Source organism: Colius striatus, chromosome 1 (assembly GCF_028858725.1).
Source record: "Colius striatus isolate bColStr4 chromosome 1, bColStr4.1.hap1, whole genome shotgun sequence".
In the NCBI taxonomy this organism is placed as follows: Eukaryota; Metazoa; Chordata; class Aves; order Coliiformes; family Coliidae; genus Colius; species Colius striatus.
The window spans coordinates 46,741,915-46,765,384 of record NC_084759.1 but is presented as its reverse complement, the minus strand read 5'-3'; positions in this window follow the sequence as shown (position 1 = coordinate 46,765,384).

Genomic DNA, 23,470 nt, shown 5'->3' with positions numbered 1-23,470 from the left:
TCAGAGTTATATTCCTGCCTTACAGTTCCACAGATACATGCACAAAAACATATAAATATATAAAGATTTCTACCTTTTCAACCCTTCAAAAAAATAAAGAAAAAAATAAAGATTGTTTTTACAATCACATTCATCATCATCCTGTATAAAAACAAACTCAAGAAAGAAATCCAAGAAAATATCTAACTAGAAAGGATTTCTAAACTCTTCCTTAATAGTAACTTGAATAGCTAATTTGACAATTATTTCAAGATATATTTTTTTTATATTGCCTTTAAGACAGTTACTTTTTTTTTCTTTCCTTCTGCAAGTAGAATCGGGTTCTGGTGTTACATATTAAATTCTGATTCATCCAAAGACATTAATTAACCTTAGGCTCTCCAGGCATATATTGACCCACAGGTATATTGGTAATTTCATTAACTGGGAGTTTGTCTACTTGAGGGAGCAAAGATATACCTTTCTTTAACAGTTCCTGTAAGTGATGCTTTCAGTATACAGTAATTGTGGAACTGGCATTTTTTAGGCTGAAAATGCTGATCTGCTAGCTTCTATAAAATCATTCTCAAAAGTGCTGTCTTAAAAAGGCACAACTTCTGGGAATGGACACTTAATTGCAGGACTTGAAAGGATTGCATGAATAGAACTTGAACTACAAAAAAGATTAGCTTTCAGGAAGTTTTGGCCTGACTATAAAATGCTATATGTCTAGTCTTATCTTGTATGGCATCAGTTGTCAAGGTATCATTATGTCTAAGACTCCTAAAACTTCTATAAAACATGATTTAGTTGTGGGCTTGGCAGTGTCAGGTTAATTTGGACTCCATGATCTTTCAGGTCTTTTCCAGCTGAAACGGTTCTATGATTGTATGATTTGAAATATTTTAGATTTTCATCATTTGTGAATATACTGTAATCGTTTAAGATCACTTGTCTGTAATACTATATTAAAACATCTTTTATTATATTTACTCATACTGTATTAATATAACTACATATATTAGGGAAAAGTAGTGTATTGCAGTCTGCATTTTATATACTAAATCTTGCACAGACAACATATTACCATAACACCTGTGTTTAATTACATATTTCTAAGTCCCAAAATATGGCACATTTCAAAATGTCATCACCTGTTTGCCATTCACACTACTGCAAGTGCAAGCGTCTGTCTTTCATAATAAAGGATTTTGGGTATAGATCTATTTCTTGTGAAGAAAGGGGTCATGCTCATAATCAGTAAAGAACTCCAGAAAGCAGAGGAAGTTGATCACTGCTATGGAGATCTAATGATCTGCAAAAAATTTTTAACTTGCTAGGAAAATTCCTGTTACAGAAAACAAGTAAAAAATAATCAATAAGTTACTTAACTGTTACTGAAAGGCCTAGTGATTCTGCTGATGTATCCTCAGTTCTGATGGTGAAGAGGGAAGTCCTGAGGGCAAGAACAGATAGTGCAGACCAATATCTGTTTGTGCAGCTGATGCTGTCAACAGGGATTTGGCTTTTACAACCATAGAGCTTCTTTAAGGATTGAGGACTGCTGCAGAAGAGATAATGTGGGACAGGAACATCTCAGGTTGGTCAACCCAGTGAGTGCTTTCAATTAAAGATAATGGAGGAAGAACAGCATGTTGCACAGTAAAGTTTGGCAGGTTGGAAAGCAAAGGATATAGAGTGATTGTGAGTAGCACAGGTAGGAGTTTGTTATGGATCATCTGATCAGGGCAAGAAAGCGGATGAAATCTCTCTGCAACCTGAGAAAGCCTCTGGATCACAGATCTTCATTTGTATGGGGAACTTTAACCATCTGCTAGTTTCTGTAAAGGAAAATATAACATATTTCTGGACAGTTTCAAGCATGATTTTTAAATTCAAATACTGAGTAGGACAGCAAGAATGACACAGAGATGGGTCTCCACCTCACTAACAAAGGAAAACTGATTTATGACATGATAATCATTGGAAACCATGGATGTGGTGGTCTATGAAATAGTGGAGAAACTGGGGCTTGTTTAGATAACATGATAGGCAGCTGCAGGGGGACCTAACAGCAATGCCCAATGCCTATGGGGAGATCATGAAGGGAACAGAACCAAGTCCCTCACAGTCATGCATTTAGGAGAATGAGAGACAAGAGACACAAATTAAAACAAAATAGACCTGGACTGGATATAAGAGAAATTATTCCCCATATGGGCAGTCAGTGGAACAGGTTGCCCAGAGATCCTTTGCCAAGAGTTTTTCAAGACTCAAATGGGCACAACCTGGTTTGATGCCATAATTGGCCCCACTTTGAGCAAGAGATTGGACTAAAATGTCCTAAAGCCCCCTGCAATCTGAATTGTCATATTTTCTGGCACAAGGCTCTGGCCCTTAGAAGGTGTGCTAAACCACTGATAGGAAAATGCTTACACATTTTTTTATCTTTTTTTTCTTTATTTTTTTTACCAAGTGGCTTTTCATTGTCAGGCAAATTAAGATGAAACTAAAATGCTGATCACGTTTATCAGAACTAAAAGATGTTGAAGACAAGGTAGAAAAAATACAAGTTATCATAGATCATGAGCCACGATTGTTTAATCTTCTTCGGGATGATAGGCTATAGTGTATGATTCCAGTTTGAAGGATGTCATAGGTGATTCTCCTAGTTATTGTCCAGTCTATTGAATATAGAATGGAAACTGGTGCAGAAATAAATAAAGTGGTCATCAATTAATTAGTTCTGCTTTATTTAGCACACCACTGGACTTTTCACAGAAATTGAGAACTCTATGACCACACAGGCTAAATAGTTAGCTAACTCCATCATCAAGGTCACTTTGGTACTGCTACTGTTGAGGTTCCTATGAAAATTAGCTCAAGTGGGGTGGTGTTGGTTTTTTTCCCCTCATCTGTCTTCTCCTAACAAGAGGAGATATTCAAACTGTATCTAGTGATTTAGACAGCCTTCAAAAGCACAAAAGGAACATTTTGTTTTAAGAGGAAAGAAATTACAAAACCACTGCCCCTAAGGGCATGCTCTTTCAAAGATGTAGATATATAAGACTGCAAAGGATTTGATCTTCTCCCATTAATTTCAACGAGAATTTTTTTTCACTTTAACTTCAATGACAGCAACATCCAGCACAGAGATGGATGAAATATGAGACCAGACCTCTAATCTGAATCTGTAGATCCAGACATTGCCTGAATCCTTTTAGCTTGAGAACACTTATTCCTTACTTACTTTATCAAAATATAAGTCTTAAATATAGCTATTGAAAACTTTTATTCTCAACAGAGGATCTTTACAGATGCATTGTCTGATAAGTATACTGTGGGATGAAGGGGAGAACGGTACAGAAAGGGGGAAGAACTCAGGATTTACAGTATCTGGGAACTAAAGGAAACTGTGACAAGTTGCCTACTGACTCAGAAACTATGCAGGGGTTGGAGAGGCTCATATCCAGTTTCCTACTTAATGGACACATGGAAGACATCAGTGATCAAAAGCACAATAACTAGGGTATATATACAGGTACAAGGCACCTATCATTTCGGTTGGCATACAGTGATACACAGTGGAGATATAGATTCTGTTCAATGCTGAAAATAGGTGAGGCAGTAGTGGTAACTATAGGCTTCTTGCAGGGATGTCATGACCATCTCTGTCATGTCAAAAGCTTTATTCCAGGAGGAAATCTTAGGGAAGGACACAGCTGTCCAGTCACAGACTCTAAGTATTGTCATGTGCTCCTGAAGCCAGGTTTTGAGGTGGTGACTATCTCCCCTTCAGGAGATGCCTTTTGATCAAGACAGACACCGGCTGACAGAGTTAAGTAATGAGGTAAGAAGGCTGCACAGAAGTAGATAAGGGGTAAATCAATGGCATTTTTGTTGAGATTTTACTGGGCTAAGAGCCCAAATGTCATCTTGACCTCCTTGATGCTAATCTACAGATGATACTGCTAAGGGAGACCTTGAAGGAATGGAGTCACTATATGACTCTTTAAGGTAAAGGGGATAAGGACTGAGCTGTTATTCTCAATACTGTCAGTCAAGGGAAGAGGCCAAATCAGGAGAGGGATGATTTACAAATCAACATCTGGTTGTGTACCAGGTGTCCTTTCCAGAGTTCTGTGACTATGGAAACCTCTTTGAGGATAGACTGCCAAAGAGAGTGGTGTAATGGGGCAAGAGTTTCTTTCCCAGCAGTCTTGCTAACTTTGTGAGGAGCTCTTTACAACCAACATTTCCAGACATTGGATACCAATGCCTGCAGATCCTATATTTTTCCTAAGAAAATTCAGTGTTTCACTAAATCAGTATTCAAAGTAGCTAGCAAGCTGACTGGGAAACTAATTTAGGTTATGTATTGAGGAAACATTCTTAATTGATATATCCCAAATTCTCTTCCTTTATGAATCTTAGGAGCTCTTCCTCTGATGGACAGATTGATGTCCATCTTAACTAACAAATATTCCATGCTACCTGTTTAAACACTACAAAGGCTTTCCTTTCTAGATAAGTATATTAAATAATGAGCAGCAAGACTTCTCTCATTTGTGCTCTTTATATCTTTATTTATAACCTAATTAATCTTTCATTATTTGTTGAGATGAAATATTTTTGAAAGTGTTTCATCCATGAGTGATTCATATTTTGATGCTGAAGTAAGCATAAGGAATACTCTAAAAAGAAGCAAGCACCTGAGTCTCTGTTGCTTAGAAGTTATGTAATTGTAATACTCATAAAAATTCTGTATGAAAGCAAGAAACATTCTCCAGATGGTTTCTTTAAGAAAGTGTCCATTGTCACTTAATGCAGTATACAGGTCTATTGATTATTCATGAGGTATGCCCAGTAGGTTGAAATCTGTGAGTCCAGTTTCTGAACATAAACTCCAATTGTTCAACACAGAAGTATTGAATTCTTCTTCTTGTCAAGGTGAAACACTTCTGTGTCTGTGAGAAAAAAAGAAAATTTGATGCCTGAAGCCTTTTGCAAGGAAAATTTGGGACTTCTGTGAAGCTTAATCTCCTACGTTAATGACTATACATTTTTCAGGATTACAAGCTTGGTTTCAGATATTTGCATCAGATAGCGTTACATACCTGCTAAACTCTTACTCTAGAAACCTAAACTTTCAGGCATCTCTGATATTTTTTTCTTCTTCTCCAATATCCAGATGATATTCTTCGATGCAAATGCTCTTTGTCCAGCAAACTCAGGATTTTTGGGGAGACTGTTTTGTTGTTTATGTTTTTGTTTTCTTCTTCTATTGATCATTGCTTTAGCTTTTTTAATTGTATCCAGAAACATGGTAGAAATATATAAGCACTGGTAAGAAACTGAAGACTAATGAAACCAAATGAAACTTATAACATTCCTGCTCTCACAATTTTGTACTGTCTAAGCCATCTAGAAGAATTAAAGACATGGAAGCCTGGTCAGTATTTAATTGTTATGGATTTTATGCCAATCTAAGATTGATAATAGTTAAGCCTTAGAAAACATTGTTATTTAATAAGCTCAGCTTGTAATATGTTAAAGGTTTAATAAAATCTTGTAGGATGTTGCAACTTCTCCTGCCTCTATCTCTGATAGTTTGACCATGGCTGGATGTCAGAATCCCATCAAAGCTGCTCTGTCACTCCCCCTCCTCAGCTAGATAAGGGGAAAGAAAATGTAACAAAGGCTTATGGGTCGAGGTAAGAACAGAAAAATCACTCAGCAATTACTGTCATGGGCAAAACAGACTCAGGGAAATTACCTTGTTACCAATCAAATCAGTGCATGATAATGAGAAAACGAATTCTTAAAGCATAATCCTCCCACCCTATCATTCTTCCCAGGCTAAACCTTTCTCCCAATTTCTTTTTTTTTTTCTCTCCCAGCAGCACAGGTAATGGGGGTTGCAGTCTGTTCATCAAACATTACTCTTGCTACTCCTTGCTCCTTAGGAGGAGAACTCCTCACACCATTCCTCTGCTCCAGCTTGGGGTCCCTCTCACAGGAGACAATCCCTCATTAACTTCTCCAGTGTCTTTCCTGCAGGTTACACTTCTTCCTAAACTGCTCCAGTGTGAGCTCTTTCCATGGAAGCTGTCCTTCAGGAACTGCTCCATGGTGGTTCCTCCACAGGGTCACAAATCCTGACAGCAAATCTGATCCAGCATAGAGTCCTCTCTTCATAGGGTCACAGGTCCTGCCAGGAGCCTGCTCCAGTATGAGTTTCCCATGGGATCACAGCCTCCTTTGGGCATTCACCCACTCTGATATGGGGTCCTCCCCAAGCTGCAGGTGTATCTCTGCTCCACCATGGCCTCCCTGGCTGCAGGGGCAGGGTCTGCCTTACCATGGGCTGCACCACAGGTTGCAGAGGAATCTCTGCTCCAGTATCTGAAGCATTTCCTCTCCCTTCTCCTTCACCGACCTTGCTGTCTGCAGAGTTGTTTCTCTCACGTATTCTCACTCATCTCACTAGCTAAAGTGAGATGCAGGTTTTTTTCCCCCTTTCTATAATACTTTATCCCAGAAATGCTACCATATCACTGATGGGCTCCGTCTTGGCCAGCAGCAAGTCCATCTTGGAGTGTGCTGACATTGGCGCTAGTGGACATAGAGGAAACTTCTAGCAGTTTCTCACAGAAGCCACTCCTGCAGCCCCATCCACCAAAACCTTCCTTAACAAACATAATTCAATTGCATATTATGACTATTTAATTTTTTTTTGAGCAAGGAAGCCACTTTCAGATTATCTTATTTCTTTTTCATATGATACTATGAAATTAAATCTGTTAATTCTCAATAGTTACTTAGAAGCTTGAACCCTCTCGTTATTTCATAAAACACTATATTATGGCCAGAGTATCTTTGCATGACAAAGTGTTAGGAATCATGCTGTTTTTCCTGTGTAATGTTAGAATGAAATTATTGTGGCAAAACTTTTTGAGTCAAAAAGCTGCAGTTTCTGAGCTCACTTTTTCACTGTACTTTATTTAATTGTGTAGAAATACTCAACGACTCTAACATAATTTCAGTGTCTTAAAGAGACATTTTGTCTCTTGTGTGAGCTCCACTTTAAAAACACTATTTCTGATTTATCTCATAATTATTTAATGTAAAACAGAAACAATTCTGAGAGACAGAAGGAACTCTTACAAGTGAAGTAATTGCTCTTATAAGTGAAGCAATAATTAGCCTTCTGCAACTCCTGTACCCACGAGGCATCTGCTCCAGGAACTCAAACATCTGTTTGGGGACCCTGACTCTAATTTCCAACTAAACATATTTTTATAGATTGTTGTTCTTCTGGTGAAAAAACTTGCCTTAATTCTTGATTTTACACCCTGATATGGAAAGACAGCACGTGTCTGCTTAATCTCCATTCTGCTAGGCAAAATGAAACTATCCTTGATGAGGAACCAACCTTTCACAGGCCAACAGTTTTGCTATGAATTCATTGCTTGTGGACTAAAGTGACCAAATTTGCAGAGTTTTCTTTATTTCTTTAAACGTTAACTCTAACTCTTTCTCTGTTCAATTTATAAAGCCAGGAACCTTGAGAGTGTGTTTATGCAGCACTTACTACAAGCCCTTCATGTAGATCTAATCAATTGATGTTGTCATAAAATAAAGAGTATCTTTATATCAATCATGTCATTGCATCTCCCCTGTTCTCTGCTCTGATTCTCTGAGTAGTTCTTCATTTAAAAAATAAAAAAAATCCTTTACTGATAATTTTATTTATTTGATCTTACGGAGAGGACTCGATTTATCTCTTCTTTTTTGTAACTTTTTTAATTCAAGACAGTTTTTTTATATTTTTGTGAAGTCTCAATTGTTTTCATTTGAAGTGCAAAGGCTCTTTACTATTATTTCTGTATTAAATAAGGGTTTTTTTGTTAGAATTATATCTGCCCTTTGAGACAATCTTTTGATGGATCAAAAAGTGTGTTGTTTAACACAATACTCTCATGCTAACAGAGCAAAATCAAAGTTCAATTTTTTCTCCCATTAAGTCTTTATTACTTCTGCTATTGTTTCATTTTTAAAAGAAAGATTTGCTTACTTCTATTTTAGTAGAAATAAAGAAGGCTTTTTAAAGGGTTTGACTGTTCTGTTTATACTCTTCCATTGAATATTTCTTGAGCTGTTCTACAGAATTTAATATCAATAATACTTAAATTACGCTAATTAATCCTGGAACATCAATATGTCAGTTGCAGAGTAGATCATAAACAGAAGACTTTTCACATTTGAAACAACTACTGAATTACAGACCACAAAGTACTTAGCTACACATGTAGCAAAAAAATAGACTATAGCAAAACCTCCAAAATCTAGCTGTATATAGATACTGTGTTAAAGTCATTCTTATTATATATAAGAAAAAAATCATAAACAATTTTAGATTGTTAATGTAAGCATACAGAAATTAAAAACTGAAACCTTCCAATCAATGTGAAAGAAGCAGTAACTGAAAAAATAAAGATATTTATCTGCTGTAATTTGTGCAGTTAAAATTTATACTAGGAAGAGACTCCTTGATAGTCGACAGAAAACAAACACCTCCAGGAGTTGATTCATCTGATCTGGAACAGGTTTGATTAATAATCCTTTGGTAGTGACTATCTTTGTTGATCAGAAATAAAGTTCCAACAATTTGCTTTCACTTCAGTATCTAGTTAAATTAAATGGATTTCAGACAAAGAAAAGCTACAATGTGAACTAGATAGTATTTCAGAATAAGCTAATGCTATATGACTGTTCTGTTTAGATTACTGCACATCTCTTGAATTCTTGTTCACTTAAGGCTATCCAGATGAGGTCAGAAAGCTGCAAATGTTTTTTCATCCTTCTTTTGTGCTGTAGGAAGAGGAAACAAATATATCATGATCCCAGTCCAAGTCTCGTTTTCTTGCTGGGTTTGTTCTGTGGGAGTGAATATAGAGTTGTGTTACCATGAAGGCTACTGTCATAGCCCTTGGGCAGATGTCGCACAAACAGATGACAAGACAACAAAGTCTTTGGGAAGAAGGAATTTCAGGGCTAATACTCTCCAGGTCTGGGATCAGTTTTGCTTTCAGTGATTCCTTACAGTGGAGTATTACAGTCTCCTGCTAATTAGTATTATTTACAACCTAGTTCCAGAAAACTCTGTCCTGCTTATTCTTCAGTTTTTACAGAATATGTCTTCTGGACTTTGTCTCTCTAAAGATGCTGCTGTATGTCCTCTTATATCATAAACATAAGTTACATCCGAGTAACGCTGAGGACCAAATACAATCTACAGAAAAAGGCAAGAGCAATATAAAAAAATGCCACCAGGTTACAGACCTCTGGAAACATTTAGTGTTCAGCTTTCCACTTTCAATAAGTGATGTATCTTATGTGATGTATCAAGAATTTTGTCACTGAAATTATACCAATAAATGGGTATGAGCCAGCCGAGACAGAACACCCTTATCTTATATAATACATTCAAATCTATATCTAAAAGATGACTAGCTGAGCTCCTCATAAATCTCAACATTTCTCCTATCCTGACAATGAAAACTTGGGTTGGGTTTGTGTGGAGCAGTTTTTGGTAAGGGGGAAGGGGGTGGAATGGTGGCTGCTGTAAGGAGTTGCTCAAAGTTTTTCCCTACTCTAAGTCAGAACCATCCCTGCAGCTGAGCCAATTTGACACCTCTGTGATCACTTTGAGAAACAGTTGGAAGAGGAGAATTTTGGGAAGTGGTGAAAAGAGTGGGATGAAAGAGAAATGACCATGTGCATGTTCCTGTGTGACCTGATCAAGGTGGACTTGCTTTGGCAGGGCAGTTGCACTAGATGATCTCTAAAGATCCCTTCCAAACCCTACCATTCTGATTCTATGATTCTGTGTGGACCTCAAGGTCAGTGAGGGAAGAGAGGAGATGGTACGGAGTAGTAGATAACCCCTCTGTTCATCCCATGGTGACATGGTATTTGTCACCCTGCAACCCGTGGAGGTCAATAGTGGAGCTGAGATTTGTTGGCAACTCATAAAGGACTGCAAGGCAGAGCTGATGACTGTGCCCACATGTTTCATTACTTTGTGCGAGGTGGTATTGGAGCAAAATGTGCCTGGCTTTGTGCTGCCACAGAGGAGATCCATGCTGGAGGAGCATGTGAGGAGCTGCAGCTATTGGGAAGAACTCACGCCAGACAGGTTCGTTAGGGACTACATCCTGTGGAAGGATCTCAGTGTTAGAGCATGAGAACAATGTGAGGAGGCCTCTTCCTCCAAAAAGAAAGAAGTAGAAGAGACCATTTGTGGTGGACTGACCCTATTCAGTCAGGGGATGAGGAGCAGGTAGAGGGCTTATGGGAAAAAATAATGGGCATGGCAAGGCAGGTGATATTGTTGTAGGAGTTTGCTACAGGCCACCTGATCAGGAGGAGGAAGTGGATGAGGACTTTTATGAACAGCTGAGCTGCCTCACGATCACAATCCTTGGCCCCCATGGGGGACTAACCACCCTGACGTTTGCTGGGATAGCCACACAGCCAAGCACACACAGTCCAGAAGGTTCCTACAGATTGTTGACAACAACTTCCTGTTGCAGATGATCGAGGAATCAACAAGGAGGGGTTAGCTGCTGGACCTGGTACTGACGAATAAGGAGGGCCTGGTTGGGGATGTGAAGGTTGGAAGCAACCTCAGCTGCAGCAACCACGAGATGGTAGAATTCAAGATCCTGTGTGAAAGAGGTAGGACACAAAGCAGGACCGTGACCCTGGATTTCAGGCAAGCTGACTTCGGCCTCTTCAAAGATCTACTTGGACGGATCTCATGAGATATGATTCTAGAAGACAGAAATTCCCATGAGAGTTGGTCAATCTTCAAGTACCACTTCCTCCAAACCAAGAATCAGTGTGTCCCAATGCACAAGAAAGGAGGAAAAGGAGGTAGGAGGCCTTCATGGATGAGCAAGGATCTGCTGGGACAACTCAGGCAGAAAGCAGTCACCTATGAGAGGTGGAAACAGAGGCTGGCTTCTTGGGAAGAGTATAGGAACATTGCCAGGGCATGCAGAGGTGCAACTAGGGAGGCTAGAGCCCTTCTAGAATTAAATTTAGTCAGGGATGTTAAGGGCAGTAATAAGGCATTTTTCAAGTACATCAGCAGCAGAAGGATAGTGAGGGGTAATGTGGGCCCACTGCTAAACACTGAGGGTGTCCTGGTGACTGAGGATGTAGAGAAGGCCGAAGTACTGAATGCCTTCTTTACTTCAGTCTTTACAATCAAGGTTAGCTCTCGGGAAGTCCAGTCCAGCAAGGATAATAGGATGGCCAGGACAGCAGAGGACTTGCCTTGGATGGAAGAGGAAGAGGATAAAGACTTGTTGGCCAAGCTTAAGGCTCCTATGTCAATGGGTCCTGATGGGATGCATCCTAGAGTGCTGAGGGAGCTGGCTGATGTGATTGCTAAGCATCTCTCCATCATTTTTGAACAATCATGGAGGACAGGTGAGGTGCCTGAGGACTGGAGAAAGGCCAAAGTCACACCAGTCTTCAAAAAGGGCAAGAAGAATGAGCCAGGAAACTACAGGTTGGTCAGCCTCATCTCCATCCCTGGAAAGGTGATGGAACAACTCATCCTGAATGTTATCACTGAACATATGAAGGATAAGATGGTTATCAGGGGGAGTCAACACGGATGATCAGGGGACTGGAACATCTTTCACACGAGGAAAGACTGCAGGAACTGGGGCTGTTTAGTCTGGAGAAGAGGAGATTGAGAGGAGATCTTATTAACATTTACAAATATCTAAATGGTGGATTTCAGGAGATTGGGACAGGACAAGGGGTAATAGGACGAAGCTGGAACACAAAAAATTCCACTCAAAGATAAAAAAAAAACTATTTCACTGAGGGTGATGGAGCAGTGGAACAGGCTGCCCAGAGTGGTTGTGGAGTCTCCTTCCTTGTAGGTCTTCAAGACCCACCTGACATGTTCCTATGCGACCTGTTCTAGGTGAACCTGCTTCTGCAGGGGGGTTTGACTAGATAATCTTTAAAGGTCCCTTCCAACCCCTACCATTCTATGATTCTATTCTATGATTCTATGACCACATATCTGATTCCCTGTCCCTCTGTGCCACTTAGAGGGAAGAGGTAGAGATTTTGGGAGCAGGGAGTTGAGCCTGGGAAGAGGGCAAGAGTGGGGGGAAGGAAATCTTAAAGTGATGGTTACATTTGTCTCATCATCCTGCTTTGGCTTTAATCTCTGTCTCTTTTGTTTCTAGTTAGTAGTAAATTAAACTATTCTTGCTTTCTTCTCCAAGTCAAATCTGTCTGTTTCACAGAACCATAACTATCCTCCCTGCCCTTGTCTCGATCCATAAGGCCCTTCATTATCCCTTCTCCTCCCTCCTCACTGGTGCCTCTGTCATTCTACAGGTATGTGGAGGGAGTGAGTGAGAAGTTGTTGTACTTCATTGCTGGCTGGACTTAAAACATGACAAAACTAAAAATGCTTGTAAATATATCCATTTTAGATTTATATCACTACCACAGAAATGTAAACAAAACTGAAAAATGTTATGTTACAGAGGGAGACAAATAGCTTTTCTACATATAGTTTTTCCCCCTCATGTTCTCTACACCTCTCATTGCTTTGATTTATCACTATGCTTTTAGTTTCTTCTAATTCTCACAGGTTATGCAAACATTTTGCACATGTCAAATAACAGAACTTATGCTGATAGGTTCTTACCTATTTATCACATTGTGAACTTAAGTTTCTACACTTCCTAAGCCATATTTATATTCCAATGAACTCCTAAAGCTGGGAAAGGATGGCCATTTTCTGTCTCCCCAGTGCCTAATTACCAATTGAAAAGATAGAGGTTGTACTGCTTTTATCTGTTACAGAGTTAATATTCTTCATAGTAATTTGTATGGAGTTAAGTCTTGGATGTGTGGCTAAAATGTTCTTGACAATATACAATTGTTTCAGCTATTTTTGAGCCATTTTTACATAGCATCAATGCCTTCTCTCTTTCTCAGGCTGCCTCACTAGCAGGTAGGCTGTGAGTGTACAAAAATTTGGGAGGAGAGACAGCTGAGACAGCTGACCTCAACTGATCAAAGAGATGTCCCTTACCATGTGATGTCACATTCAGCAATAAAATCTGGGAGAAGAAGAAAAGAGGGATATCTGAGGTTTTGGCATTTGTTTTCCCATTAATCATTCTGCATGGTGGATCCCTGTTTTCCTGGAGATGGCTAAATACCTGCCTGACCATGGGAAATGGTGAATGAACTCCTTATTTTACTTTGCTTGCTCAGCTATTTTACTTATCTTTTGTTTTACCTACTAAACTACCTTTAGCTCAACCCAGGAGTTTTTTCACTTTTACTTTTCCAATTCTCTGTCCCATCTCAATGAAAGGGAGTGAAAGAGTGGCTGTGTGGAGCTGAATTGCCTACTGAGGTTAAACCACTAGGTGTTGGTTAAATCAGACAAATCACAGAATAGTAGAACATTTGTTTATGCTAATAAAATGACTTGAAAAAAGCCAAAAACCCCACATTTCTTCTATGACTAAAGAAAGGTAAAAACAACAGAAGCTGACAGTGTGATGATAAGATTCTCCTAGCATCCCTTGAGTAACCTCTGTAGGATTTGTGCCTCATTTAGGAAAGTTGGGGAGGAAATTACAACTTCTTCAGTAATGATGTAATCTCTGTGTGCGTTCAAAGTGCAGTGGATTAAAAAGACTTTTTCAGCTAAGATGACCTGAAACAGTTATTTTACCATCATGTATCCAAGATTTAGAAAAGAGGATGCTGAAGGTTTGCCCTCTGAAGGAAGAGGTAGCTACTAATATTTATTTAAAAGTGAATGATCTTGATAGAGGAATGATTCCTTATGTTAATCAGCATTCTGTGCAAGTCTAGATCTATTCCTCTGAGAAAGAAGGACTGAATACAAAATATTTTTTTCTCTCCTCAGCATTTTATTCATCCTCTTATGAATTCCCACTAGATTCCCTTGAAGTAGCCTCCTGACAATTCTTTTAAGTGAATCTTGATCTTGGGATCACTGAGTATCCTTTAATGTAATTAGAGCATCTCTTCATACAAAGATATAATTCCACATTTGCTGATATGATTAATTTCTTTTTTAATATGTTCCTCTCTTCCTTCTTCTCCAGAGATATTAAGTATGGGCTTTTCTTTTCTTTTCTTTTCTTTTCTTTTCTTTTCTTTTCTTTTCTTTTCTTTTCTTTTCTTTTCTTTTCTTTTCTTTTCTTTTCTTTTCTTTTCTTTTCTTTTCTTTTCTTTTCTTTTCTTTTCTTTTCTTTTCTTTTCTTTTCTTCTCTTCTCTTCTCTTCTCTTCTCTTCTCTTCTCTTCTCTTCTCTTTTCTTCTCTTTTCTTTTCTTTTCTTTTCTTTTCTTTTCTTTTCTTCTCTTTTCTTTTCTTCTCTTTTCTTCTCTTTTCTTTTCTTCTCTTCTCTTCTCTTCTCTTCTCTTCTCTTCTCTTTTCTTCTCTTCTCTTTTCTTTTCTTCTCTTCTCTTTTCTTCTCTTTTCTTTTCTTTTCTTTTCTTTTCTTTTCTTTTCTTTTCTTCTCTTCTCTTCTCTTCTCTTCTCTTTTCTTCTCTTCTCTTCTCTTCTCTTCTCTTTTCTTTTCTTTTCTTTTCTTTTCTTTTCTTTTCTTTTCTTTTCTTTTCTTTTCTTCTCTTCTCTTCTCTTCTCTTCTCTTCTCTTCTCTTCTCTTTTCTTCTCTTCTCTTCTCTTCTCTTCTCTTCTCTTCTCTTCTCTTCTCTTTTCTTCTCTTTTCTTCCCTTCTCTTCCCTTCCCTTCCCTTTCCTTTCCTTCCCTTTCCTTTCCTTTCCTTTCCTTTCCTTTCCTTTCCTTTCCTTTCCTTTCCTTTCCTTTCCTTTCCTTTCCTTTCCTTTCCTTTCCTTTCCTTTCCTTTCCTTTCCTTTCCTTTCCTTTCCTTTCCTTTCCTTTCCTTTCCTTTCCTTTCCTTTCCTTTCCTTTCCTTTCCTTTCCTTTCCTTTCCTTTCCTTTCCTTTCCTTTCCTTTCCTTTCCTTTCCTTTCTCTGGAACTCTGAAACTAATCTGGGAGAATGTAAGAGATTACTGAATCCTTGAGAAAATTTAGCTAATTCAGTGAGATGACAGTTGAATCTTAAGATCACATTATTGTAACAAATGTTACAGGTTCCTTGCTTATTCAACACTAACTTTCTAAAAACTGCAGTATAATGAAAGGTCATACTCTGTGAAGTGGAACTTTCTGCTTGATTTGGGTCATTCAAGATGACAGAGAGAAAAGTTAATGAAAAATTATACGTCTTAGATTTTGTCCTCTTTATTTGTCTAGATGAGCACGCTAAATGAGAGCTGTAACCACACAAGACCATATTCAACAACTGTTTTAGACTGAGCAATGAAAAGAAAATATGATCTACTTGGGAGAATGGAAGGTTTGAAGGGTAATGCAACAGAAGAAAATTGTTGATATATACAGTTATGTATGATTATGAAAGGTAATATATGTCTAAGTAAAATACCATTTCTGAGATCAAATGATGAGGAGACAAAGAAAGATATTGTAATCTACTTATGAAAGCTAAAGAATACTAAATAATACAAGCAAGTACGTCTGTTACAGTGTATGCAACAAAGTGTTTACTGGATGAGAGCAGTCATGAATATTCAGAAGATTATCAGATGCTTTAAACTTGTGAATATATAACTTCCAGTTTCATAGTTTTATTTTCCTTAAGCTTTTTGCTGTTCATTGCTTGTTTTATAAGACAGACATTTCAGTGATCTATCAAGCAGTTCAAATAATACTGTATGGAGTCCAAGCATCAATTTGTCAACAGTTTATGAACAACCCATAGAACAATTGCTCTTCTCATAAAATTTGAATGTCACTTAACAAAATACAACACAAGCTTTAGAACTAGCTTGTCCATAACAGTGTTAAATAATAAAAAAGGGCTGGATTCACTAGGGCTACTAATCCAGTTTTAATTACAAGAAATCTATCTTCTTTGTTCTGGAAGAGAACATATTTCATATATTTTCAGGTCACAATGTTAATTAATGGTTGCCTTTTGTGTTTGGGAGATTAATTTTAGTGGATTTTTTTTGTTTTTGTTTTTGTTTTTCCCCGGAGCATTCTCTATGGAAGAATAAAACTTCTATCCCAGTAGGACATAGTGTCCTAGTGTCCTTCAAGGACAGGTTCTGTTTTGATTTAATCGAGGAACATGATGAAATTTACAACCTTGTTAAGTGATACACAATGATGTACACTACACAGAACAGAGTCAATGGGCATAAATCTGTATATGGGCCATGTAATAAAAACAACTCACAGTAAAATACTACTTAAGATATTTAAATGCTTATGAAGGAAGAAAAGTCATAGACTTTGGCTTGTTCATAAAAAGTTTAAGTTTTGAAAATGTACATGCTTATACTAGACAAAGCCATATGTGAAATATGTTCTTCCTCATCTGGGTATAAAATGGTAGCCTTACAGTGAATCTCCAGAGAGATGTGTCTCTATACATCAGCCTAGAAACAGCATATGAGCAACAAATAATGTTTCTATCACTGTAGTATGGAGAGCTTGAGGCTGAATACTGATTGCTATACAGTTGCTGGACATGTTTTTTGCACACAGTTTTAATGTAGATCTTGAGTACAGACTAGATTGCACACTGCTCAGAAGCAGTTTGCAAGAAGCCTCTGAGATCTCACTATGGAAGCTTTTGCTCATCATGTCTTACCAGAATTTTCTTATATTCTACTCTTTGTAATGAGTCCATGTCACTTATACACTGATTCTAAGACAGTTTTGTATCAGTGTGTGTTAACAGACTGTAGATTAGCAAAGATGATATGCCTACAAATAATTCAAAGAAAGCAGAACCACTACTGGGAAGTTGTTCCACCCGCTGAACATGCTGCAGTCCTTGATATAGCCTAGTTTAATTATACATTTTAAAATCACATACTGTGGATAAGTTCCAAAAATAAAGTGTAAACAGAAGTGTCAAGCAGCACTTCTGGCTCTCAAAAAGACAGCTTGAATGGTGAGAGACTTTGAAAAGTAAAAAAACTGACCGAGGAGGTAAATGTCAGAAAGCATGTCACATATGAGTGCAGCTTGCTGGTACTTGCAAGAACAATTCTGTTCTCAGGAGGAAATTGGTTAAAAACCAGAGTGACTTTGATGGAGGTCAGCACAAGATGAACATTTTCACTGGGAAGTGAGTAGCAGTATCAGTGAACCCATAGCCCTGCTTCTGAGCATGTTATGGCCTTTAATATGAGAAAAAAGAAAATGTAAACAACTGTTAAAGTTACAATCATTTGAGAGTGCTTCGGTCTGCAAGGTTCTGAAATGGATGGGCAAAAAGTATATAATGTAAGACATTGAGTTTCCCATTGCTGTTAGGTATCAACATAATAAGGCAGCCAACAGATAAGAAAATTATCCATCCTAATGCACTCTTCAAATCCACATTTATTGTAAAAGACAAACTATTTCTTTATCAGTAAATAAAATCATAGAAAATTAGTTTACATCAATTATGTAGGGTAACAACAGCTTACCCTTAAATACAAATGAAAGTTATTGAGACATATCCTCAGCTAGTACAATTGGCTTTGCTAATATGAATTTGTTTGATCAACAATTATTTATAGAAGCAACATGTCTAGCTCATTGCATAGAGAGATATGTTTTAGGATAAAAAGCACATAGTAAGACTCTGGTTTGCTGATATAACCATTGTTTTCTCATGGATCAGATGATTGTTTGTGGATTATCTGGGAAAAGAAATGAAACTTTTATAAGGTTTTATGCAAGCACCATAAAATATTATTGTTACATAAGAAAGACTTGAGCTAAATCCAATGAAGTTTCCCATAGATTTCAAAGGGTTTTGTAGCCTAGAGGAGAAGATCATGATCCTGCACGAAATGAGAGAGATATAGGTTTATATTTTATGCACCTAGAACTGGATATGGTAACTTATATTTCGCAAAATTTACTAAGCATTTAAGCTCTATTTATTTAAACTTTATTTATTTTTATTTATTTTCCCATGGATGAAATAACATTGCAAAACAAGCCTTTTATGGACTGTATGAGGATAAAAAACCAGAGCAATAATTTGAAGTATAATGACTTGTAATGGAACTTTTACATATCTACTATCTGTTCCTGAATATCTGTTAGAAGTACTTAGAGATAGATATTTTTTTTTAGAAAAAAGAATAAATTATATCATTGGTTTGCATCCAGTGCATCATATAGCAGTTGGTAATCAAAAGAAATTTTCTTTTTCCATTTGTTTGTTCAGGCTATTCTTCCGTTTTTATCTTTGTGACATTACTACAGCTACTGAATTGACTTTAGTGTAGTTGTTTCAGCTATCACAACCTCTTACATAATACGAAGTTTTATAATTACTTACAATTAATAGAGATAAGTGTTTCACCACTTACTTTGGTAACTCATCTTAAGTAAATAATTATTACATATAATTTAGGTTTTCAGTTAACATATACTGTCATAATAATGTCCATTAACAAAAATCAGTCAACATAGCTTTTGTACCTGTACTAGGAAACGAGAGTGACAATTTTTCAAGATAATTTCACTGTCTTTGTTTTGGCATTGTTTTACCCATAGATATAACCGTGATTCTTACTAATAACTCCACATAGTTACTAATAAAACTTAGCTGCTATAAACTACAGTGAAAAAAAGCTTGAACAGAAGGAAATAAAAGTTTTCTGACAAAGTTTTCATAGCAAGGGGTCTGCAGGGGTGGCTTCTGTGAGAAGCTGCCAACAGCTTCCTCTGTGTCTGATAGAGTCAATGCTAGTCAGCTCTGAGACAGACCCTTTACTGGCCAAGGCTGAGCCCATGAGTGACAGTGCTGGTAGCCTCTGGGATAACATGTTTAAGAAGGGTGAAAAAATCTTAAGCCAATGAGATGAATGAGACTATGTGACAGAAACAACTCTATAGACACCAAGGCCCATGAAAGATAAGTGGGAGCAGGTGCTCCAGGTGCTGGAGTAGAGATTCCTGTGCAGTCCATGGTGCAGCCCATGATGAAGCAGGCCCTATCCCTGCAGCCAGGGAGGTCACAGTGGAGCAGAGATCCACCTGCAGCTCAGGGAGGACCCCATCCCAGAGCAAGTGAATGTCTGAAGGAGGTTGTGACCTGGTGAGAAGCCCATGCTGCAGAAGGCTTCTGGCATGACCTGGAAACCAACGGAGTGAGAAAACTCAGATTAGGTTTGCTGTCAGGGCTTGTAACCCTGTGGGGCATCCACCCTGGAGAAGTTTGTTCCTGAAGGGCTGGTTCTTCCATGGAAGGGACACAAACTGGAATGGTTTATGAAGAACTGTAGGGTGTGAGAAAGACTCATATTCGAGAAGTTCATGGAGAACTGTCTCCTTTGGGACAGACCTCACAGGGAGGGGAATAGCACGTGTAGTCCTCTCCAGAGAGGAAGGGTCAGCAGACACAATCTGTGATGAATTGACCAAAACCTCCATTCCCCAATCCCCCTGTGCATTTTTGAGGCAGGAGGTAGAGAAATCAGAAGTCAAGTTAAACCCAGGAAGAAGAGAGGTATCGGTAGAAAGTTTTTTGAGATTTATTTTTCATTTTCTGATTATTCTACTCTGATTTTGAATGTTAATAATTCAAACTAATTTCCCCAAGTCATATCTGTTGACCTGTGACAGTAACTGCTGGGTGATCTCTCTGTCATCTAAATTCATGAGCCTTTCATTATACTTTCTCTTTTCTGTTCATCTGAGAAGGAGTGATAGACTGGTTTTGGTGGGCACTTGGCATGCAGCCAGGGTCAATCCACCATACTGTTTTTAAAGAATAGCCTCCTTTGGGGTATCTTTTTTGTATGTTTTCTCAAACATACTTTTGACCTTGAAAAAAGTTTGAGGTGAGGTTTACATCTGTACTGTAAAGAAAAAAAAATACATATATATTTATTCTAAAATAAAGGAATTTAAGAACTATATTTACTCTGAAATTCTGGATAGATATTAGAGTAAATTACTTTTCAAAAATACTTTCTTTATTCCTCCTTTTATTTTGGTTCATCTATGATGCCCATTTTCCACATATATTTACAGCCTGACATTGGATTTTCTCAGCATTGGCAAAGAAATTTCAAATGTTTCAGTCTTTAAAAATTTAATTGGATCTATTTTTGAATCTTAGTTTGACTGTATAGGGCCCAGAGGGAGCCACAGAAATGTCTTTAAATGACCTAAACCAGTATTTCTATTCATAAAAATGTCACTGCTTTATAGTCCAGTATCTCATAGCTCTGCAGGCTAAAAGCAAGTGCAAGTCTCAAGGGGACAATCTTCTTCCCAGTGGAACAAAGTGCTTCACTACGGCCTTCTGGAACCAAAAAATAGAAAACTTCTATCTTAATAAAATAAACAAATAAAAAAGCAAAGGTAGGAAGGATAGCTAAAACAAAAAATAGATAATAACTTTACTTATCCTTAGTTTGAAACAGGTTCATGTATGGTGTGAAGACAATATTTTAGGGATTGCTTTTTGGCATAGAATGACAGTTCTCATGATAATGTGTTCTCTATTTCATAAATAAATTATTTGAAGTTTTTAAGGGATCTGATTATAAGAAAGATCATATCAAGCTAAGCTGATGGGCAGTTCCAGCTACCAGAAATACATGTGAGAAATACCATTATCTCACAACATATGTAAAAGAATCAGGGTTGCCATCTGCATGTAGGTGGTGTGTAGCAGCATGGGATATCACTACAGAGACAACAGAACACATTATCTGAAAAAAATACATGTATTTGATTAATTCCTCTTCCTTCTCCCCTTGTTAGAGACAAACAACAAAGGATTGACAGCTTCCCTTTAATGATAAATTTCATCATAACATTAATCTTTAAGGTATCCTGACTCTTGTTCTTGTTTCCCACAAATGCCTTCATCTTGAGCAACCAACTATTTTGTATACAATCTTCTTTTTCATTCTGACTCTATTTTCTCCCCTTCACATTTTTACATGTATAATCATGTTGTTCTCTTCCACATTGCATTCAAGTATCTCCTTGCAGGTGTTTTAAAATATTTCCACCTTCAGCTCTTATTTAAATTCTCTATACCTAGTAACTCAATCTCAGACACTGAATGAAGGCAGACCTGGCAGCTTTTGGAAGTCTTAGTGGTAACTGAACAAAATCAAATACCAGAACTAAAATGAACCGGAAAACAAGAAAAAGATATTAAAAATAAAGAAGACAAAGAAATAAAACTCAAATAGATAAATATAAGACTCAAAAAAATTTGAGAGAGTAGTTTAAAAACTCAACAAACTTCAGATTTTTAGATAGACATGAAGGAAGGAAGACAACTGGAAGGTAACTTAATTTCTGTCAAGCATTTGTTCACTAGAAAGCAAGTTAATGTTTTTAATAGTTTCAGATAATTCTGACAGAGGAGTTTAACTATGACTACAGGAAAAATCTAAAACAAAAGAGGTTATTAATCTGGGCGGTGGCGGAAGAATAAATTTTAAGGTGTTGTAGCTTAGGGAAAACAGACAAAATTGAAAGGATCTCTAAATATATTTGAGACTAATTAACGGCCATTTAGGAAATTAGTCCTTGCAAATGCCTTTCTTGGTGAGAGTTAGGGTGACTAACCTGAATTTGGGCATTAGCTGCTATAGCGCTTTAAAGAGTTGAAAGTATTAAGACAGTATGATACACTGGGTTCAGAAAACATCACATATAGTGGTACATTTCATTTATTTATATGAATTAAGAAGAACAGACCACAGTCTAAGGACTGTCACGTGGTTGGTTGTCAAATTATTAGCATGGACATCAGTACCAATGTGGTCCGTGACAAACTAGCAGTCTCCCACGGATGACTTCGTTTGTAATAGATATCTTGGATGCTACCATACAGTGTAGCTGTTCAGACATGACTTACATCATTCTGCTAACCTGAAGGGCTATCAAATCCTTTCTGGTCTTTTTTATGTACTAGTGTAGGTAGAGTATTTCTGATACATAACACAGCATAAGACAATAACCCCTTTTCAACCTAGAAATAGGGCAAGAACTATAAAAAAGAAAGTAAAAATTGTGGAAAAGGAGGATGCTCCACAGAAATTCCCGTGGGAGTAGTGAACATCATTACATCAGAAAATAAAATGGTTTATTATTCTGAATAAAAAGAATAATCTTAATTAATTATTTTTACCATTGTTCACTGGTGCACAAAATCATGTTTGTCAACAGTTCTTGTAGTAGCACTGAAATGAAAACTGTAATTGAAGGAGAGTAAATGTCTAAGTATGTTGCTTAGAATAAGTTTATTCATACTATAGCTATAGAGAAATGATATTTAGAACACATATCAAAATACATAATTGAACAATTTGCAATAGCAAAAGGTATACTTGAAGATTCAGGCATCCAACACGACTAAGGAAAAGTTTGAAAATGTTGAATCTGTCAAAAGAATATGTAACAAAGCTTATACATACCCTAGAAAAGCAATGCATCTGAGAATTTTGATGGTTGCTCACACTCATGAGCTATGATAATACATTAGTAGGTCATGAATCTTAAGGAGCTCAGTCCTTCCAAGCCCAAAAGGCAGAAAAGGGGATTTTACCCCTGCACCCAAGTAATCTAAGTTTGCACAGTATTTTGTTTTTATTTGAGCTGTGTTACTTAGTCTTAGAGGTCAACAGTGTTGCTTGTTTCCTTTTTTTAGACAAGTGTGTCTGATAATCCCCTTTAGTTATCTGAGCCCTGCTTTTTATGAAACTATCTTCTGTCACACAGAGATAAGCTATGGCTGATGCCTTAGGCTACAGAAGGCCAAAATATGTTTTCTTGAGTCTATAGGGCACTAGCAGAGGAGCAGTGCCTGTAGTCATTACTGTCTTCCGTCTGTCCTGTCTTCTTGATATGTTTGTAAGTCATGTTGAAATCTCAGAAGTGTTTGGTGTCTTCGGTCAGTTAAAGAAAGTACTGCTTGGTGTCCTGATGTTATGTTTCTTTGTCACGGGAGGAAACTCAGCTAGATGGTCTTGTTAGTATGATAGAGTGGTATATCTTTCTGTTAAGACGGAAGTTAAAGGGGCAATCAAGCGGAGAAATAAAACAAAAAACAAACAAACAAGATGAATCTATCTCTAACCTTGCTACTTTTTATTTCTTTTTTATCATAACGTCACTATTTAACCTACAAACTCTCTATATTTGTAAACAAACCTACTGCTTCTTATTACTGTTGGTTCTGTTTAATTTAAAAATTATGGTTTTGTGTATATTATATCTTTAATCCAATTAAACATTAATTTTACTAATTGAAAAATATCAGCATAGCTATTTCTTAAATGTATTTCTTTACTTACAGGGACATTCAT